We start from the raw sequence: 20,326 nt of genomic DNA on the forward strand, positions 1-20,326 counted from the left end.
AAAGATTTAAGTAAAGGTTTGAAAGAGACAAGTGTATAAGGCATTTGCACAGCATTGGGAGTGGCAGTCATATTAGAAATAGTATTTTCTATTATTCCAATTAATATTACGTGCCATTTCATGTTACCATTGTTTCATCTAGGAGAGATTTTTATTTTTATTTTTATTATTAAACACATAAAAACAGAGACAGATCTTCCCTCCACTGGTCTACTTCCCAAATGCTTACAACAACCAGGACTGGAGTCAGGTCAAAGCCAGGAGCCAGGAACCCAATCTAGAATTTCCAGATGCATTTCTGGGACCGAATTACTTGAAATATCACGTGCTGTCTTCTAGGATGTACATTAGCTTAAAGCTGCAATCAGGAGCAGTGCCAGGATGAAAGTCTGGTTTGGTAAACACGGGAAATAAACAGGGAAACAAGGAGAGTGTACTAGGTACTTACCACTTTTATGATAAAATACTACAAATGTAATGACTTGAGTCAACTCAGTTGATCATCTTACTGCTTTGGATGTCAAAAGTCCCTAAAACCAAGGTGATGGCAGAGCTGGGCACCTTCTGGAGCCACTTGCTCATCTTTCTCAGTCCCTGGAGGCTGCTTGCATTCTGCAGTTGGTGGTCTCCACCTGCTCTTCAAAGCCAGCAGTGTAGCATCCACCCTTTTCTCTCTCTGACTCTCTTGCCTGTCTGCAGTGGGGAACATTGGGATTACATTGGAACCACCTGGCAACTCTCCGCATCTCCAGCTTCTTCATATAATCGCACCTGCAAAGTTCCTTGAGTGTACGAGGTGACATGTTGACAGGTAGAGAGGATTGGCAGGTGGACATCTGTGTTATGGGGGCGGGGGTTCATTATTCAGTCTAGTATTCAGGGTTGGAGTAGAATTTCTAATTTGTTATTTTTGTTTGGCTTTAAGTCTTTTTACTTATTTATTCAACAAATACTACAGAGCAGACACTTGTGCACGTCTATAACTTAAAACCAGTGAGGACCAGAATCCAGCTTCATTAGCGTAAAATGAAAGTGATCTGTATGTACTCATAGATACTCTGAAATATTACTGAGACCCAGACTTTAAAAGCAAAAAAAGAGCCTTGGGAGATCATTAGCCAATCCCCTCGTCCTATAAAGGGGAAAACTCAGACCCAGAAGAGTAAAATGGCTTCCCCAATGTCAAATAATGAGTGTGTGAGACGTTGTGAGGCCTGAATCCCAACTGTAAGAAGCCAAGAAAATTTAGAAGCACTTGGGAGACAAAAATCAGTGGGCTTCAGGAACAGACCTGAGGTGGAGTGTAAGGGCACTAAGTGTGAGAGGCATCTCACTTGCCTTGCCTTAGGATGCCCTTCACTGAGCCGGGGACAGAGAGTAGAGAAAGGAAATCATGTATTTAGGGGAAAATCACATATTTAATGTGTTCTAGAGCTTGACCTCTTTCACTAGACTTGGATGAGCTCACTGTGGAATTTTTTCTTGACTCTGCGCTCATATCTACCTTTCCACAGAGTGGGGGCATGGTGTGACTTCATAGGATCATTGCCCGTCAGTGCTTTTTTCCCCTCCTTTTGCAGACACTGAACTAGGCTTTAAGGGTAGGTTTGTTCCCACACCTGCCCATCTGCTCTGGATGCAGAGGCCATACAATTAAAATAAGCATACTGCCTCGTTGTTTTCTGGCTTATTCTGCTTCTCCCAGGATATTTTCCAACAGTGGGCAATCAGCAGCATTTGAAGGAAAGAGAAGAAAACAAATGAGAAAATCTCTCCAACTGCTCTGGTTTAACAGCCAGAGAGCATATCCAGCCCCCTGAGCACTCTCTGCAGAAGGGGCGACACTGTTGAGAGAGCAGAGACCTCTGGGGACCTGCAGAAAGCCCCCTTGAGTTTTCAGCTGAATAGAGAGCAATGCAAACACATTAGGAAACTGTGACTTGGGGGAAAGAAGCAGGTAGAGCAATTCCCTGATGCTCACACAGGGCTGGGAAGGATTTGTGTCCCCACCAACCAGAATGAAAGAGCCATGTAGACATATGGCATAGAATAATCAAAAGGGAAGCAGTTCAAGAGTGGGGCAAATTAGATCTCAACTAAAAACAGTTACAGTCCCACCTAAAAAAGCTTTAAATCAAGCCTCAAATGGATTGAAATCCTCCAAGAAATTTAGCAGTAACCCAGAATAAAGCTTTAAAAATTAATGTAAGAATATCCAGTACCAACAAAGTGAAACCATAATGCCTGGTAACTAATCAAAAATTACCAGACATGCCAAGAAGCAGGGAAATGCAATCTGTATTGAGTTGGGGGGGATGGGGAGATTCAGTCAGTGAAAAGCAACCTAGAAATGAAACAGATGCCAACATTAGTAGAAGAGTATATCACTATGCTTTATATGTTTAAGAAAGTGTAAACACATTAAAAAGAAATGTGGAAGATTTCTTAAAAATTTTAAATCAAACCTTTAGAAATAGAAAAAAAGCAATGGGATAAATACATTAGGTAGATTGGACACTACAGCACAACATTTAGTGACCTTCAAGGCATGACAGCAGAAACTATCCAAAATAAAACACAGAAAACAGATGGAAAAATAATTAACAGAGCATCAGGGTGCTATGAGGGAAGTTCTGAGCAGCCTATGGAGGTGCAACTGGACATTCCAAAGGAGAAAAAGGAAAGGACAAAAAAAATGACTTGAAGAAATAATGGCTGAAAAACATCTAAGTTTGATGGCTATAAACACATAGCTCTCAGAAGTACAATGATCCCTAAAGTTAAGAAGCATGAAGAAAACTACAAGGTGCCACACACATTTTGTAAAAACCAGCCATGCACAAAAATATCTTCAGAGAACCCAGAGTTATAGCCACTCTACAGAACAAACAACAAAGGTGCAAATTTAATGAATACAATATGCATATATCTCGTCCAGTTGTTCCAGTGGGGGGAAAAAAAACAAATCTAAACCCGGATATTCCATTCTGGCTGGAAGCAGATGTGCTCTGCCCCGCACTTGTGAGTACTAGCATGGGGGCTTGCTTACTGAAAAGGACCCAACACATATCCGTCCTCCTCAGTTACTTGGCAACAGTTTGATCCTCTGGGAGCTCACTTTAAAACTTAGATGGCACCAGAACAGCCCTTGGTCCATGATCACTTTGCTTCTAGATTCCACACACTGCCCATGCCGTTAATAAGGTCAGCACAGTGACTGAACAGCAACCTCCCACACTATCATTTCTAAGTCTCCAGGAAACCCCGGGTTTAAGTTCAAAGTGTTTTATACCTCACTTTATTTACTCACAGAGAAAAATTCCCCAGTGTTTAAATACATAATTCAGGTGTCTGTTATGCCAGCTCAAGCCTCTCCTGCACTGCATCACACAGTAACCAGGGCTTAGGACCATTCTGTGGGACCAACATCATCACGACACTGCAAGTCCTCACCGAGGAGGGCCTGGAGCTACCCAAGCCTCTGCAAGGACACAACCACAACCAAGTCTCGGCATTACAAATATGTGGCTGTTCTGCAGAAAACCCCTTTGGAGGTTTTATGAGCATCGAAAAGAGAATTTCTAGACCACAAGTTCCATGTCAAGAACTGCAGCCTTGGGGAATTGCAGGGACATTTGAAGCCCTGCCCTGGTTCCAGGAAACACCTTTTGTGTGTGAGCTACTTTCCCACACTAACAAGAGAGTGAGGCCATGCCCCCAGCAGCTGAACACCGGAAAACAGAAACTCTGTTCATATGATTCCTACCCTGGCTATAGACACATACACCCTTGCAAGCCTGATTTGCTATTACAGTCAAATAAAATAATAACACAGAAGCATTTCAAAGAGATTCTAATGATTTGCTTGCTTGTGATCCAGACAGGAGCCTACAGTGGGAGAAGCAGGAATCAGTTCCCCAGCGAGAAAAGGAAATGAGGTACATGGAGGTTAAGTGATTTGTACAGCTCTGGCTGATGGGTGGCCTGGATCTTCTAACCCTAGGTCGGGAGCTCCTTTCAGGACCGCTGTTTGGCTCAGTGGTGAAGATGCCGCTCGGGACACCTGCAACCTGGATCAGACGGCTTGGATTTGAGTCCCAGTTCCTCTTTCTATTCTGCTTCCTGCTCATGTACAACCTAAGAGATGGCAGATAATCTGACCCAAGTGCTTACAGCCACCCACCTGGAATGCTTGCATTGAATTCCAAGATCCTGACAGCCTCAGCTGCAGGTGCATTAGGGGAGTGAACGAATGGGTGGCCATTAGGAGTTCTGTCTCTGTCTTTGCCTTTTCTCTCATCTTCTTCCTGTCTCTCTGTTTCTCTACGTGTGTCTCTCTGCCTTTCGAATAAATGAAAAATAAGTACTTTAAAAAGAATAGCTCTCATTCTGCTTTGTTTTCTCCCTTTCTGTATCCAAAAAGAGTCACTGACTTCCTGTGTGACTCCCTCCCCCCAAGACAGGGTTTCTCAGTAGCAATCTGATTGGCTGTGGGGACTGGCTCGTTCTTGATTGTGAGGAGCTGCTCTGCGTGTTATAGGATGCTTAGCAGTGCCTCTGGCCTCTACTCACTAGATGTCAAGATCACCAAAAATGTCCCTGGACATCCATCTCTAGGAGTCACAAGAATCTTCTAGGATTCACACATCAGTTAAATGCCAGAGAATGTTGTCTGCATATTGGAGAAGGCAGCAGCGATGAATCTTGTTCTGAAAATGGCAAAAACAAAACCAACAGAGCAAGTTGTGCATGTATCAGAGCCTGGGACCCTGGGAGTCATCAGTGAGAGCCAGGGCAGGATTTTGGAATTTCATCATGGCACTCGTCTGTACCTGAGCTTTTGTATTCTCGCTCTACCCACTTCGGGCCCAACAAACTGGGTTAGAACCCAAGGAGCTGTTTCCAGAAGGCAGAGTATGTGTGAGCCTGCTGTATGCGACAGCGTGGGTGAGCCTTACACAGTGTGGGTGAGAAAATCCAGGCATGCAAGATCACTAACTGTGTGAATTCACTTGTGTGACGTTTAAGAACAGGCAAACCCAACTTCTGGTGATGGAAGTCAGAAGAGTGAGGCAGCCTTGGTGTTGTCTGGAGATAGAATCGGGGGACCTTATGGAGAAGGAAAGTGTTCTGTTTTGATCTCTATGGTAGCTATACTTGGCTGCGAAACAGGGAGAAACACATTCATTTAGGATTTGTGCACCTTCCTGTGCAGGAATTAGACTCCATATAAACAAGCTTCATCACCTTGAGAGAAAGAGAGAGAACGCTGACTCTGGAACCACAGTACCTGGGTTTGAGTCCCAGTCCTGGGACAGCTCTGGCTGCTTAGTGCACTGGGGAGAAATTAATGAACAATACAGAGCTTGACAGGACATGTACAGTATGTGTGGGAATCAGGATTATTTGAGACCATCCTTGTAAGGAGCGAAGCAAAGCAAAGAGTTAACTGTGAAGCTTCCCAAATCTCCCCTTGGCTCCCTCTGGCACACCTGCTGCTGCCCTTAGCACAGAGTGCAAGTCAGCTCAACCCAGCCCAGCGCTGTGGGTGCCTCCCGCCCCAACATCAGGCCAGGCGCAGCTGCCACTCTTCTCTGCCTCCGCATTCTCCCTGGATGCTTGCCCAGGAGCTGCCCCTATTTGCAGAGCTCTTCATCAATAGATGGGACATTTACAGAATACAGCAGTTTTGATTAAACAGTTCATTTCACCGGAGGCCAGGGTATTGTACTGTGTCTCCTCCTTGAGTTATTCTTGGCTCACGCAGCACTTGCTCTTAGCAGGCATTTCTTTGCATGTGAAGGCCTAGGCCTACCAAAAATGATGTAAACAGAACAGATGAGGAGCAGATGGGGTTTCTCTCTACCTTTCCCCCAACTGTTTCTCCCTGGATCAACCACAGCATCTCCACTGCTGTTTGTGCCTTATTATCTTTTGTTCTTCTCTTTGGAAACTAACTGAGTCAGAAGGAAACAAACATATGCAAATATTAGATGATGTGTCAGGCAACCTAAATTAGAGATCCAGGAGCTCCTTGCCTGTTGGGTTGATTGACTGACTGATTGGCATGTGTTTGAACATTTCTGCACCTCAGTTTAGGAGCTATTTATTTTCTAACCTGTGAAATGAATGACTAGTCTGGATTGGTGGCTTTCAAATGCATGTCAGCCATGAAACTCTTCTTAAGAACCGAAGCTCAAACCAAAAATGTTAAAACTGACATGCAATGTTGTTTGGAGTGAAACCAAAGCATGCACTTGGAAGCCTGCCTGCTCATCTTCTGCATTGCCTCCCTCCTCCCACAGCAGCCCCCAAAATATCCCCCACAGGACCCTTGGGATCCTAGAAGCAGTATCTATGAACCACTGAAAAGAAGATAAATTTTTCAGCCAGCTAAAACATTGCACACATTCCTAAGTATACACCGATTTTAATCATCAAACCCCCTGTGCTTTAAAAAGTGTACATTTAGTCTAGCATTTAGGATGAAACCACATTTTAATACCCAGGTTTAGTTCCCAGCTGCGGCCCCTGACTCCAGCTTCCTCCTAATGTACATCACGAAGGTGATGACTCAAGCCACTGGGTCCCAGCCACACATGTGGCAGACCCACACTGAGTTTCTGGCTTCCCACTTAAGCTCCACTCTGACCATTGAGGGCATTTGAGAAGCAAACTATCTAGTGAGAACTCTCTCACTTTCCCTCTCTCTGTTCCTTTGCCTCGGAAACAATTCTTTAAAGAGAAGGAACATCTGGAAGTAAATCCTACTTAACACATATGAGGATAGTTTAAAAAGTTCATGAAAAAACGGAATAAACTCACAAGTCTCTCTAGTACAATAATAATAAAATTCATGAATATAAAACATTTTCAACGAGTTCATGGAAGTGCACATTATGAAAAAAAATGCCTAGGTATAAAAAAAAATGTTGCACCAAAATAAATGTATCTTTTCACCCCATTCCCCAGACATTCTGAAGAAGTTGTGCATATGTGTGGACAAACTAGAAGGCGTTCTTCCACACTCACAATCCCAACCATGCAGTTCACCAGCTTCAGACCCAAGCCCAACAGACATCTCTACCGTGCACTTAGACCTCCACAACTATCAGACAAATAAGCTTTGTATAGATATGCTTTATACATATATATTTTAATATATATACATGTTGGTTTAGAAAATAAACAGAAGAAAACACACAAGAAAGTAAGGAGAGCTCAGTCTTGGGTGACATGAATAAGCAAGAGTACTGACTGTGTGGGGCGCTATGTCTTTCTCATGTGTCTGCATCACCACCAATGACAAACATCTTTCCAAGGACCCCAATTTGTGTCCCACACAGAAGACTTGCCTTTGTTAGCACTACTAGGTCTCCTCCTTTGGAATAACGGCACATAAGCACGATGGAAACCCATGTGCAAACAGGATTCCCTCTGCTGTGTCCCACCCGTGGAGTGTCAGTCCCACAAATCCTGGCCACAGAGAGAAATGCAAGGAGGGGAACAGAGACAGGGGCAGTGATGGCTGGCAATGAGGGAGTCTTAGAGACGCCATATTTCACGTGTCCTTACCAGAGATTAAAGGCACTGTGGCTTTCTAGAGTTCCCTCCTGCCAGCGGGAAGCCTGATGAATGTTGCTGAATTCAACAACTCCCACATTTATTTGGCCCATAATTCCTGTTAGTATCGCATGAAATTGCCTAGGGTTAAAAAAAAGGCTTCAGAAAGATAAGTTTGAGAAATAAAATTGCAAGGCTTGAGAGAAGCAAGGAATTGCAGAAGGGAGGGCTGTAGACTCCTCTGAAGTTGGGAGTCCTTGGAGAGCAGGACAGAGCCAAGACCATCCATGAATCAAAGAACATCTGCAAGTCTCTTTGTGGCTGTTAGCACGTTTCTTTCCAGCTCATTCCTCAAGAGTAGGCAGAGGCAGAGACAGCTGTCACTGATCTAACATCTCCTGGCCAGAGAAAGGGGACTCGGCACGTCAGAAGTCTAACAGTGCAGGCTTCTGCCAAAGCTCCCTTCCCAAGACCATCCAGCTGTGACCACATTTCTCCAGGAAGATAAAAAAAAAATCAGTATTCTATCAGTTTAGCTCAGTAAACGACCCACTTCTGTACCTTGCCCCAGGTATGGGACCCCGTGGGTGCATCAGACACGTGCAGCTGAGAGGCTGGCTGAAGTCAGCAAGCAAGCAAGGAAACCCCTCTCACCCTGGAAGTCTGCATGAGAGGTTGGCATGCACACGGATGGGTCCACCTTAGCCAGCTGTTAGGAGAACCTCCTACACGTCCTCATGCCCTGAAGTGGAAGGGTGAGGTGCAGGAGCAGAAGAAAGGGTCCAAACAGAGGGTGTTCATTACAGGAGTGAAGGTGTTAAGAACAGATGTAGGGATATGGCGGGGAGCTCCCAGGAGTTTCCCAGCTGGAGCTGCATGCTGCCAAGATGGGGAAGACAGTGAACAGAGGTGATGGCTGAGCCTGATGGGAAGTTGCTGTAGCTCATGTCCACACTATAGTGAGTAGCAGAGACAAAGCAGAAGGAAGCATGGGAATGAGTCAATGGGAGTGAGTTGGTGCCCAGAGGAAGAGGAATATGCAAGAAGGAGAAAATCAGTGAATGTGGACTGCAACAAGGTAAGCAGGTTGTGCAAGTGCAGGCATGGCAAAGGTGACGCTGCTGATGGTGGTGATGACAAATGAATGTGAACTCTCTCCTGGCTGTGGGAGTTTTAGGGGATGAGAAGTACGGGAGACAGGAAGGGAGACAAAGTGCAGTGATCCAAAGGGATGCTGTAAGAAAGCAAAAGCACCTGCGCAGGCCATCCGTTCTCAATACCACCACCTGTTCATCTTTCTGCTGGGCCCTGTGCCCTCCATCAGCCCCAGAACCCCGACTCCCCTCCCACCCCATTGCCCATGCCTGAGCCTGATCCTATAGTCCTGCTTCAACCATTGCCTCAGGGACCACCACCCCACAACCCCACAACCAGCTCCAGCTCCTGAGCAGCCTGGAAGGGGGTCACTTAGCTATAGACAGAGAACCAGTGACACTACACACAAAGCAAGGCTGAGTTGAAAGCGCTTCTCTTCCTGTGCATTATCTATGAAGGTGAATGTTGAAGATGTGATGTCTTGAAATGCCAACATGCAACAGCTTCTTCCAGCCTTGCTATAGGCCAAGACCCTAGGCTCCTTTCTAGGCCTGGACTGGCACTCAACTGGCCCAGAGGCAGCCCCAGCCCTGCAAACTAGAAGCTCTGCTGACTGCAACCCTGGGCTAGAAGATGCCTAGAAGAGTCTAGAAGATGCCTGTTTTAATGTTCCTTTTGAAAAAGACAGACAGACAGACAGAGCTCTCATCCACTGGTTCACTCTCCCAAACATTTGTAACAGCCAGAGCTGAGACAGGGCAAGAGCCAGGAGTAAGGAACAGGGAACACAACCCAGATCCCCCCCCCCAATCACTTGCATTACCACCACCTCTCTCGGTGTACCTTGGCAGGAAATCAGAACCAGAAACCAGAGTCAGGTCCTCAATGTGGGGTGCAGGCACCTTAACTGCCAGGCTAAACACCTACTGCAAGCCGTCTGCTTTGAAGCCTTCCCAATTTCCTGCAAAGCCCAGGGTTTTGTTTTTTTCTTATTTTCTTTTTCCAGAGAGCCTGGCACATCTTCACCACAGTATGAACTGTGAGTTCCCAGAGATGCCAATGGCACTTTGAACATTCGTCGCTTTTGACACATCTAAAATATCCTGAGTCCCAGAGCTCCACGGGCACTAGCCCAGATGGTCTGGCTGCTAGGGAAGCATCAGCTTCTCAAAAGCTCCGAGAAGTCCTGGGGCTGAAGGCGACTGTCTGGCAGAGCACCCGCTTCCCGCTCGTTCCCAGCACTGAGCCAAGGGTGGGCATCTCTGGACTCCAGCTCAACCCTCACTCCAACCCAACCACTGAGTTCTCTGTCCCTTGACTCCCCCTCCTTCCACTCCCGCCTCCCCCCCAAAACCCTGGCTCTGAATATTTGGCCATCTGCCAGACTCAGTTTTGCTAGAGAGGGAGAAGCCTGGTAGGAAGCTCCCTGCAAGGTCACCTTGACTCTCCCAGGTCGGTATCAGAAGAAGGAATCCCCACCCTCCACCCTGACCTGTTCAACAGCCAAAGTCAAGGGCTAAAGTGAGTGAAGCATAGCTAAATGAATGAAAGTAGTCAGACATCCAGCTAGGCAGAAAGGTCAGCCAAAAGGACAGATAAGGCTGAGTGGAAAAATTGACCCCTCAATCGGACTGTGAGAGGACAGCTCCCAGTGTCCTCTGGGGCAAGGGAATAGGTGGGCATCATGCAGACCAGTGGATCCCATGGGAAGTGCAAGCTGAATACCACAATGTGGGATCTTGCTCCCTGATTTGAGTCCCATCTGCTTTGCTTCTGATCCAGCTCCCTGCTAAGAGTCACATAAAGCAATTCCTTGGGCCTCTGCTGCTTATGTGGGAGACCCAGAGGAGGTTCTGGTCCTGCTCTAACCATTTCAACCATTTGCCATGGTTCATTCTCTCTCTCCTCTCTCTCTTGCCCTCTTCCTCTTTCCATCAATCCCTCTTTATGTAACTCTTCCTTTCAAATAAAAGCAAATCTTTAAAATAATGATAATAACAAGGTAAATACTTACATGGCTCATATATTAAATTGCAATATGCTTTTTTTTAAAATCTGCCTACCTCCCTACACGCACACACACACACACACACACACACACACACACACACACTTCCATAAAGATGTATACTCTACACACTATGACGCCCTTGCTTGTGCGGTTTAGCAGTGTTCTTTTCACAGCATTCTCTCGGTTGAGCTGGGAAGCAGTCCACTTTGGGGCGTGTCCTAGTTTACATATCTGCTCTCTAGATGGGCACTGGGAATGTGCCCGGTGGTTTACAGTTACAGATGGTACTGCAACAAATGACCTTGCACTCATTTCATGCGTGTGCAGACATAGATCCACAGGCTGATTTCCCAGGAAGGGACAGCAGAGCAAAGAGTAAATGTGTCTTGCCAGATCCCTCTCCACTCAAGCTGCAAGATTTTGCAGTCCTGCCAGCCTCCCCATCAAAGTGTGTGGTCAAATTTGTTCATGTTTACCCATCTGGTAGGTGAGACTCGTGTCCATAGCCCATTTTAATTTGTGCTCCTCATCTTAGCAGTGAAGCTGAGTTGCTTTTCACATGATGGGGCTGTTTGTACTCACTCTTCTGTACAATGTCTCACCATGACCTTGACCCATTTTTCTGGTTTGCTGGTCTTGTTCCACTTGATTTCTACGCATTCTTTATCAGGGAGGTTAGCCCCTTGTGTTACAAGTTGCAATCATGTTTTTTGCAGGTTATTATTCGTCTTTTTCTTTTTGTTTATGAGGTTTTTAATTTTCATTAACTTAGCTAGCCATGCAGAAGTGTTTTGTTTGCTATAATGTAGTCTAAACCTAACAATCTTTTACAGCTTCTGAATTCTGAATCACAGAGATCATTACTCAAAAAGTTACAAAGGAATTTACATATCATCGTAATCATTTTATGGTTTTCCCAATTTCATTAAAAAATTTGATTCATTTAGAATTTTCCCTGTATATGAGATGAGGTATGGATTCAACTTATTTTTCCTCTCTTTCCAAGTCTCCTAATATAATTTTTAAGTCCATCTTTACCTCACTAATTGAAGGGTCTTCTCTATCAAATACTAACTTCAAATACAAGTGTACTTCAAAAAGTTCATAGACATGGAATGAAAAGAAATTTATTTTAACACACGCACACACAAAATTGGAAGTCCAGCATAATGAAGGGTCTTCAAGAAGTGCCACGGAGGTTCTGGCTTGTAGCATCGAAGCGCCTGTGCTACCCACATCCCATACATGGGTTTATGTCCCAGCTTCTGTTCCAATCCTTTGCGCATGGAAAAAAAAACAGTAGACAATGACTCAAGGCCACCCATGTGGGGGACCTAGATGAACTCTTGACTCCTGGCTCGCTGCTGCTCTACTAGCTCAGCACTGGCTATTGTAGCCATCTGGGGAGTGAACCAGCAGATGAAAGACCTCTTTCTCTGTGTTTTCCCTCTCTGAAACAGACTTTCCAAAAAAAAATCTAGTTTTTCAAAGCTCACAGGAAATTACATCATGAAGAAACTGTGCATGGATTTCAAATTTTTTCCACCAAAATAAGCTTTCGTTTCCAGTCACTTTCCATCCATTTTTGCAGTTCTGTTTTATATGTATCTTTGCATTCTGGGTTTCTGTTTCTTTGGCGTGCCATCCATGCTCAGCTTATACAGCACAGATGATTGCATTTTGGTGATGTTTCTATATCCAGCAGAGTGCATCTTCTCCTTTCCTTGAAAGGAAAGTGAAATGATATACTGAATGTCAAGTTCAGGACTAGACCTGTCACTTAGCTTCATCCCATTCTCAAGCAGCCCTGCGGGGTAGACTTTCGTAGTCCCAGCTTAGGAGATAAAAACAAGACTTTCACATATTAACTGATTTTCCAAGGTCACACAGACAATGGTGGCTAAAAAAAAAATCCATGCAGACCCCTGACTGACTCCTAAGCTAACACTTTTCCAGCATCCTGCCCCTGGTGTCACTCCCCAGTGATGACTCAGAAATGGCAAGGCACTTACCTGTATATATAATCTGGAGGTGGCTGGCGGCCGAGCTTCCAGGCATAGGTGGGGAAGGAAGGATGTGCATTCCAAAGAATGTCTTGCCAGAAAAACTGCAACAGAGACAGTTGGGGAAAGAACTAGGAAAATATAATTATGATCCAGATTTGATATTCCAACCAACAATATGCCTTGGACCATCATGAAATCCTTCCCCGTTTTTTCATCAGGAAATTAAAATAGAGGATGGAAAGAACCACGATGCTAGCCTCACGGTCAGGCAAGTCTCCCAGGAGAAATACCCAAGGTCCAGGGAAATCTGCGGGACTCAGCCTGCAGCCTGCAGTTGTGACCAGAGTTCTGTGGCTGCATGGGAACCCATCGCCCCCTCAGATTGCAGTGTCCCAGCGGCCATCCACACCAGGCTTGTCTGAAACCTCCAAGATGATCTGCAGAACTTATGGCACCTCCTACCATGGGGATTCTTCTGACTGCTTCCCACCAGTCACCCTCTGGTGGGTAGTCGCTCTCTTGCTCTCCAGACACAACACTTACCAGGTGTAACTTGGCACCAAGCCCCTAGCCAAGGGAGTCCAAGGGGGTTTCACGGGCTAGATCAAGTTTATTTCCTCATCAGGCAGCCCCTAGACCTCTGGTCTACATGGCTCAGCTCACTCCCCTCACCCACGGTTTATTATTGCCTCAAAGAATAACCTTGTGGGCCCAGCATGGTAGCCTAGTGGCTAAAGTCCTCACCTTGCGAGCTCTGGGATCCCATATGGGCACCAGTTCGTGACCCCATGGCCCCAATTCCCATCCAGATCCCTGCTTGTGGCCTGGGAAAGCAGTCAAGGATGGCCCAAAGCCTTGGGTTTCTGCACCCAGGAGGGAGATCCAGAGGAGGCTCACAGCTCCTGGCTCCTGGCTTCGGATTGGCTCCACACTAGCCACTGCAGCCACTTGGGGAGTGAATCATCAGGTGGAAGAGTTTACTCTCTGTCTCTCCTACTCTCTGTATATTTGGCTTTCCAATAAAAATAAATAAATCTTTAAAAAAAAAAAAAGAATAACCTTGGAACTGAATGGCCAAATGAATGCTTAATGCTTTCCTCCACGCAGCAAATGCTTATGTCCACCAAACACGGGCAGGCTACGTCCCAGCTCAGCAGAGGGAAGCCTCTCTTTCTTGCAGAACCAAGCAAGGGAGATCCCAAGTCACTGGCTCTGCTTCTTGCTATGCCTTGGGCTGGAGGATTTCTGGGAAGGAAGGAAGGAAGGAAGAAAAGAAAGAAAAGAAAAGAAAAGAAAAGAAAAGAAAAGAAAAGAAAAGAAAAAGAAAAGAAAAGAAAAGAAAAGAAAAGAAAAGAAAAGAAAAGAAAAGAAAAGAAAAGAAATCTCAGTACCAAAATGGGCAGGTCTTAAATTCACATGTGTCAGAATCAGAGGGGGCCTGCAAGCATCTCTTACTTTTTCAGAGACAGAAACTGAAGCCAGGATGGGTTGGGGAAAAAAATCCAGGAGGATCTTCCTGATCCAGCTGACTCAAGAGCTGAGGATGCGTCCCTCCACCACCAGGCGGACTGCAGAGTGGCTGCTCCAAGCTCCTCCTTGAATGAAGGGCCTATACAGTGAAATGACATGCTCACAGAAAACTAGAAGTACTCAGACATTTCCTCAAACACAATCCCACCCACCCAGCTGCAGCTGCCTAGGAGGGAAAAAGCTCCAAGTGTCTTGGGCCACATTATCTACCAAGAACTGCCTCGGTGGCTTGTCTCAGGGGAAACAGCCCCAGCTTCCTTGCTCTAAATAGGCACACACACACACACACACACACACACACACACATACTCACACTCCACCCCAGTCCCACTATACCACGGGAACACAATGGAAACAGTACTGAGCTCAGGGACCCGTTGTCAGGGAGCCTCCTGCACGGCTCTGATGGTCTGTGTATTTCAGCAGGTGACTGCATCTCTGAGAGTGAAAAGGAACCACCTTTACCTCCAAATGATACTGGGTTCTGCTTAGCACAAAGACTCAGGAACTCGGGGCTTCATGGGTTCCAATCCTGCCTTTGATGCTTACCCTTTTCCCTGACCCCAGGCTGCTGAACTCTCCTAAGGACCAATGACTTTCCCTGTAAAAAGAAAATGAAAGGAACAGTTGCCATCCAGCATTATGAGGATGAGTTGTAACATCCAGGCCAATAGCTCAGTGCCCTGGGCGCCTAGAATTCTTAGCTTCTGGAAGGTAGTAGAGGGAGCAGTTAGAGTGCCTGAGTCAAACTGGCTGGCTTCAGACCCTGCTCAACTGCTTCTTGGCTGGCTATGGTCAAACCTCTTAGAGATCCAGTTTCCTTTTGGGATAAGCTCCTGCCTCACAGGGCAGTGGTAAGGATTAAATAAAAGCAAGCATGCCAACTGACTAGCAATAAGCTAAGTGACAGCCACACCAGAAGCACTCTAATTTGAAGCGAGCCCTGATTCAGCCATTCTACCCACTCCCTAGTAACCCCTCTTCCTCTTAGGGCCTCCTTGGGGTTCTCTGGGTTGAGCACCAGTATGGCTTATACCCTGAGGGATCACTTATCTGTAAGATGATTTCAAGCCATATGCCAGAAAAATGATCATCACTGAACCAAGTAATCCCATGCCAGATAATTCATCCTAGTGGAAATGATTGTCTGAAAGGAGAAGTTCTTTTTATGAAGTTCATTGCCACTTTGTTCGCAAAGGTGAAATACTGGATGCATATTGCTTGTCCCATGGTAGGATAATAGATGCATGAATGATAATGCAATTCCTCCATGGAATATTACTCAGCATTTAAAAATGATGAGCAGGAACACAGAGAGATGTTTATTATGTTATGTGAGATGAAACAAGTGAAAAATCAGACCTGTACAGTGACATAAAAATATATTTGCTTCTGGGTATGGAATGGAAGCAGAACAATAAAAAGCTACTCCGTGGATGATGAGATAGTAAGCATATGCTCTTAAAACCTCGTATCTACTATGACTGCTTCATGCAACACATACATTTTTGAAAGAATGTGGAGGAAATCCTGATGCTTGCCCTAAAACTAATGCAACTGAAGGCAAGTTTGTTTTTTTGAAATTGTAACTGGCACAGAGTGAGTTCTTGGGAAGCAGTGGTAGAAAGAACATGGTAGAAAGAACCGAAGAGAGTTAGTGGACAGGAGAGGAAACAATTCCCATTGCTGCGCGGCACTGCAAACCTGAGCAGGTGCAGACAGAGTGTCTACAAGGCTGAGCAGCTTCCCTGACATGGGAGAAACACTTGACACCTGGTGGCTACTCCCATGACCATTGGTAGGGGATGGCAGCAGCACCAGGCTACAAGAGTCACATGATGCAGTGGCAAGAAGCAAGGCTGGGGGCAGGTGCCCTGTGTTCTAGCTTCCTCTTGACCCTCTAGCTAAGTGAATTTGCCTCTCTCTGGGCCTCAGCATTCTCCTCTTTACTGAGATATTGTTTGGAGTTTATTTTCCCACAATTGTTTGGTTTTACAGGTGTTTTCAGGACAGAAAGCCTATGCCAGTCTGTGTGAAAATCTAAGCCCACCCAAATCTGAACCTAAATATACCCAGGAGAGGAATAACGACAGTAAATGCTTAAACCTCCCCTCCCAGATGGAAGCAACTAGGAGCTGATGTGTTCCTGGGTAGTGACAACTGATTCAGGGTTTCCAGGCTGTTCCTGCAACAGGAGGTAGGGACTGCCACCTGTTTGACAGGATGTCCCACCCCTCAAACACAAGACCAGTGTACATAGGGTCTGAAGCAACTAAAGGGACTACTTAGCAGTGAGACCTGGTGGAAACAGTGGCTGATACAAAAGCATCTTCCCCAGGCCAGGGTACATGAACTTAGACCAAACATGCGCAGAATTCACCAATGTGGGATGGTGCTTCAAAGCCACCGTTGAACTGAAGAAGCTAAAAAAATGCACTACTCATCGCTAAGTTCTTTAAGATCTCATTTGGTGGTGCGCATGTTTTCCAGCTGGTACTCTCTCCAAAACAACTAACTGAATGTCAAACCTGATTTTCAGCCTTGGCCAGTTTCTGTGGTGTGAGTACTCCCACAGGTGTCACTCACAGAGTTACTGAATGTGATATTCAGGAAGAGATGTGCGGCCAACACACCCCTGAAAGTCACATAACATGAGGGCTTTGTCTAAAAAAGCTCTCAAAAATCCAGGATACCAAGCCGGGGCTCGTGAGTAATGGTCAGAATCATTCACTTGCTCAAGCGTAGTCTAATTTTATTTAAATATTAGCTGAATTATCAAAATATTTAGCCAATTTTATTGAAATATGGCCTGGTGTAATTTATAATATTCCTACCCTGAAGGGTATACCCAGCTCCAAATGATCTGCCTCTTTGCCCATCAATAAGCAGTAACTCAGACTAAATCTATACTTTCCTTTGATGAAGTGACCTAGTGACCTAGTGACCAAGAGCAGGTCAGGTATTAACCTTAAGGGTCACTGAGGGAAAATCCATAAATCTTACATCCAAATGGTTTTGAAACAACATAGCTCATGAGAATCTTTCAAGATAGATATTCCTGTTAATCTTATTTTACTTCAAAGTTGAGACACAAAGTCATTAAGTAATTAACCTAGGGCCATGTCACCAAGCAGTAGTAGAGCTTGAACACCAGCCAGACAGTCTGACCCCAGAGTTCAGGCTCCTACTCTGTGCTTAGCACCACAGCCTGCTCTGGGTAACAAGTGAGCAACAGGTTATATCAGTCCATCTTGGCTCTCCAGCAGGGCTAAGCCACTCAAAAGCCAGCAATCATCTTTGTTCACTTGACTGCAAGTCATCCGATTTATCTTCTGGCAGTGTGCAGTGTCTTTTCACAGGCACACGCACTGCCAAGAGTAAAACATTAGCACCTATCCCCACCTGCCAGGGCTCCCAGAGTACTCACCTCCAATGGGGTGGGTGGCTCTGGGCAGAGGCAGGATCCTCCAGGCTCCCAGGCCCTCTGACTGTGAAATTCTCTGACAATGCCCCCAAATGCCATCATTAAGGCTAAGGTCCTCCCTCCACTTCCAGCCCTCCTTCTGTTCCTTGGAAACCTTGCTTGGCAACTGTGTAGGTTCCTTCTGACACCGGCAGTTGAGGTTTACAGTTAAATCATACTCAAGGAGCTACACAGTCAGAAGACATCCAAGAAAGGCCAGGTGACATGCTCCGAACCATGCACACCAGACTGTGACTCTCCTGACTTTCTACAGAAGTCCCACCCCAGCCCCCACTCCCTGGGGACCGTTTCCTTCAGTGTGTAAAGTGCAGAAGACCCAAACTCATCAGAGAGGAAACTGCTTGAATCAAAGAAGACATGCCCGGGGCATCCTGTGGGAAATACACCACCCCATACCACCCCCAGAGTGACAGGAAACATATTAGAAATGTAGTGGTTGGACCCAGTCTCTCTCTCTCTCTCTCTCTCTCTCTCTCTCTCTCTTTCTCTCTTTCTAATTAATTAGTTAATTAATTTTGTGGGTGGCTGTGCTTGCCCAGAACTTGCTGTCTACCTGGGGTGACCCCCGTCCTCCCCAACCCTATTCCCAGTCCCAGGGGATGATTGTCATGAAGGATGTACCTGCTTACCTGAGTTCATATTTCCCTCTCAAAAACCCCTGACACTCCTCACTGGTGTGCCTTTATCTCTCCTCAAGACATGAGAAATTGACACTTGGGAAGGATCTGCTTGCAGCAGGTGCTGCCCTTATCTCATGCAATATGGGAGCAATTTCTGTGCCTATAACTGAATCATGCATTTCTCTCACAGCTATTCATAGAGTTGTTGAGAGGTTTAAATGAGTCAATATAAATAAGATTGTTAGAAAAGGACTTGGCACAGAGAAAGCACTCAATAAATATTAGCTTAAAATGGCTGAAAAACAATTTGGTGACATATATTTGTATATAGAGAAATGATGAGGGCCATACCTAAGCAATCCATACAGAGAGCATAGTCATAGAATCAGACAAATATTTATGGGTAAAGATGGTGACCAGAGGATTATTTGTAATTGCAATTAAAAAGAAACTTAGAAACCACCAAAATTTGCAATAATAAAGGAATAAAAAGTGTGCTATTTTTCAAAAACATGTTTTTGAAAAATTCTTGATGCTGTAAGAAAATTATTATGGTGGGCCCGGCGCGGTGGCGCAGTGATTAAGGTCCTCCCCTTGCACGCCCGGGATCCCATATGGGTGCTGGTTCTAATCCTGGCAGCCCCGCTTCCCATCCAGCTCCCTGCCTGTGGCCTGGGAAGGCAGTCGAGGACGGCCCAAAGCTTTGGGACCCTGCACCCGCGTGGGAGACCCGGAAGAGGCTCCCGGCTTCGGATCGGCATAGCGTTGGCCGTTGCGCTCACTTGGGGAGTGCATCATCGGATGGAAGATCTTCCTCTCTGTCTCTCCTCTCTGTGTATCTGCCTTTCCAATAAAAAAATAAAATAAAATAAATCTTTTAAAAAAATAAATAAAATAAATAAAAGAAAATTATTATGGTAGGTGACAATGGATATAAAACCACTCACACAATATGACCTCAATTGTAGATACACCAGATATATATTTATATAATACAAATCTTCAAACCACTAGATAAAATACACCAAACTTAAACATTTTTCTAGTAATAAGATTCTTCATTCATTCAGTACTTCCTAAATTGCCTATGTACAATGAGCATGCATTAACTCTGCAAGCAAAAATAAACATAAAATGGTCAAGAGTCTATTACAATATCACAGTTAAAGGAAAAAGCCGAGGTGCCAGAGGCAGGGACAGAGGAGCATTCTGGTGCGGTGTCCCACTAGCAAGAGAAGAAAGTGTGAGCACTGAACTTGACAGATTAGCAACAACAAGGATGAGTGGTGGTGCAGCATGAAGAATGGGGTGGAATTCAACTTGGTTTTATGGAGTTTGCCTCAAGGATCCACAAGTGAAGAGACTGCATCCACAGCTGGTGACTATCCAGGCTAATACTAGGGAAGAAATTTCAGTGCAGACACGACTATGGGCCACAGTGGTGTGTCCTCAAAGTCCCAGTCTTGGCTAAGGATGCCTCCGTGTTGTGGGTGCTTACATAGGAGATGAGAGGACTTCACTGCGCTATGGGGCTCTGCCCCTTTCAGCCAGGATGTGACCTGAAGGGTCCCAGCCTCCTTCTATCCCAGGGACTGCTCCTTCAGTCTGATAAAAAGCCCTCCCCCCCCCCAACACCCCCCCCGGGCCCGGCGCGGTGGCACAGTGGTTAAGGTCCTCGCCTTGCACTCCCGGGATCCCTTATGGGCGCCGGTTCTGGTCCCGGCAGCCCCTCTTCCCTTCCAGCTCCTTGCCTGTGGCCCGGGAAAGCAGTCGAGGACGGCCCAAAGCTTTGGGAACCTGCACCCGCGTGGGAGACCCGGAAGAGGCTCCTGGCCTCCGATCGGCATAGTATCGGCCCGTTGCGCTCACATGGGGAGTGAATCATTGGACGGAAGATCTTCCTCTCTGTCTCTCCTCTGTGTATATCCGCCTTTCCAATAAAAATAAATAAATCTTAAAAAAAAAAAAAGCCCCCTCCGCTGGCAGAGACACAACATGACCTAAGTGCTGTTTGGCA

The 20,326-nt window shown here is 45.7% G+C and overlaps 1 protein-coding gene across 4 annotated transcripts in view; it reads left to right on the top strand.

Moving 5' to 3' along the window:
* LIPC (lipase C, hepatic type) overlaps nucleotides 1–20,326 on the top strand; it is a 135,153-nt gene that overhangs the window by 85,311 nt on the left and 29,516 nt on the right. Inside the window, exon 1 of one of the 4 annotated variants that reach the window (XM_040969091.1) lies at nucleotides 9,629–9,633. The exons of the other annotated variants lie outside the window; for them this stretch is intronic. The gene's annotated coding sequence lies outside the window, so the exon portion shown is untranslated. Of the gene's footprint in view, nucleotides 1–9,628; nucleotides 9,634–20,326 lie in introns of those variants that run through there. 4 annotated transcript variants of the gene reach the window in all.

This window comes from Ochotona curzoniae, unplaced genomic scaffold (genome assembly GCF_017591425.1).
Source record: "Ochotona curzoniae isolate NIBS_2020 unplaced genomic scaffold, NIBS_Ocur_1.0 scaffold_4701, whole genome shotgun sequence".
In the NCBI taxonomy this organism is placed as follows: domain Eukaryota; kingdom Metazoa; phylum Chordata; class Mammalia; order Lagomorpha; family Ochotonidae; genus Ochotona; species Ochotona curzoniae.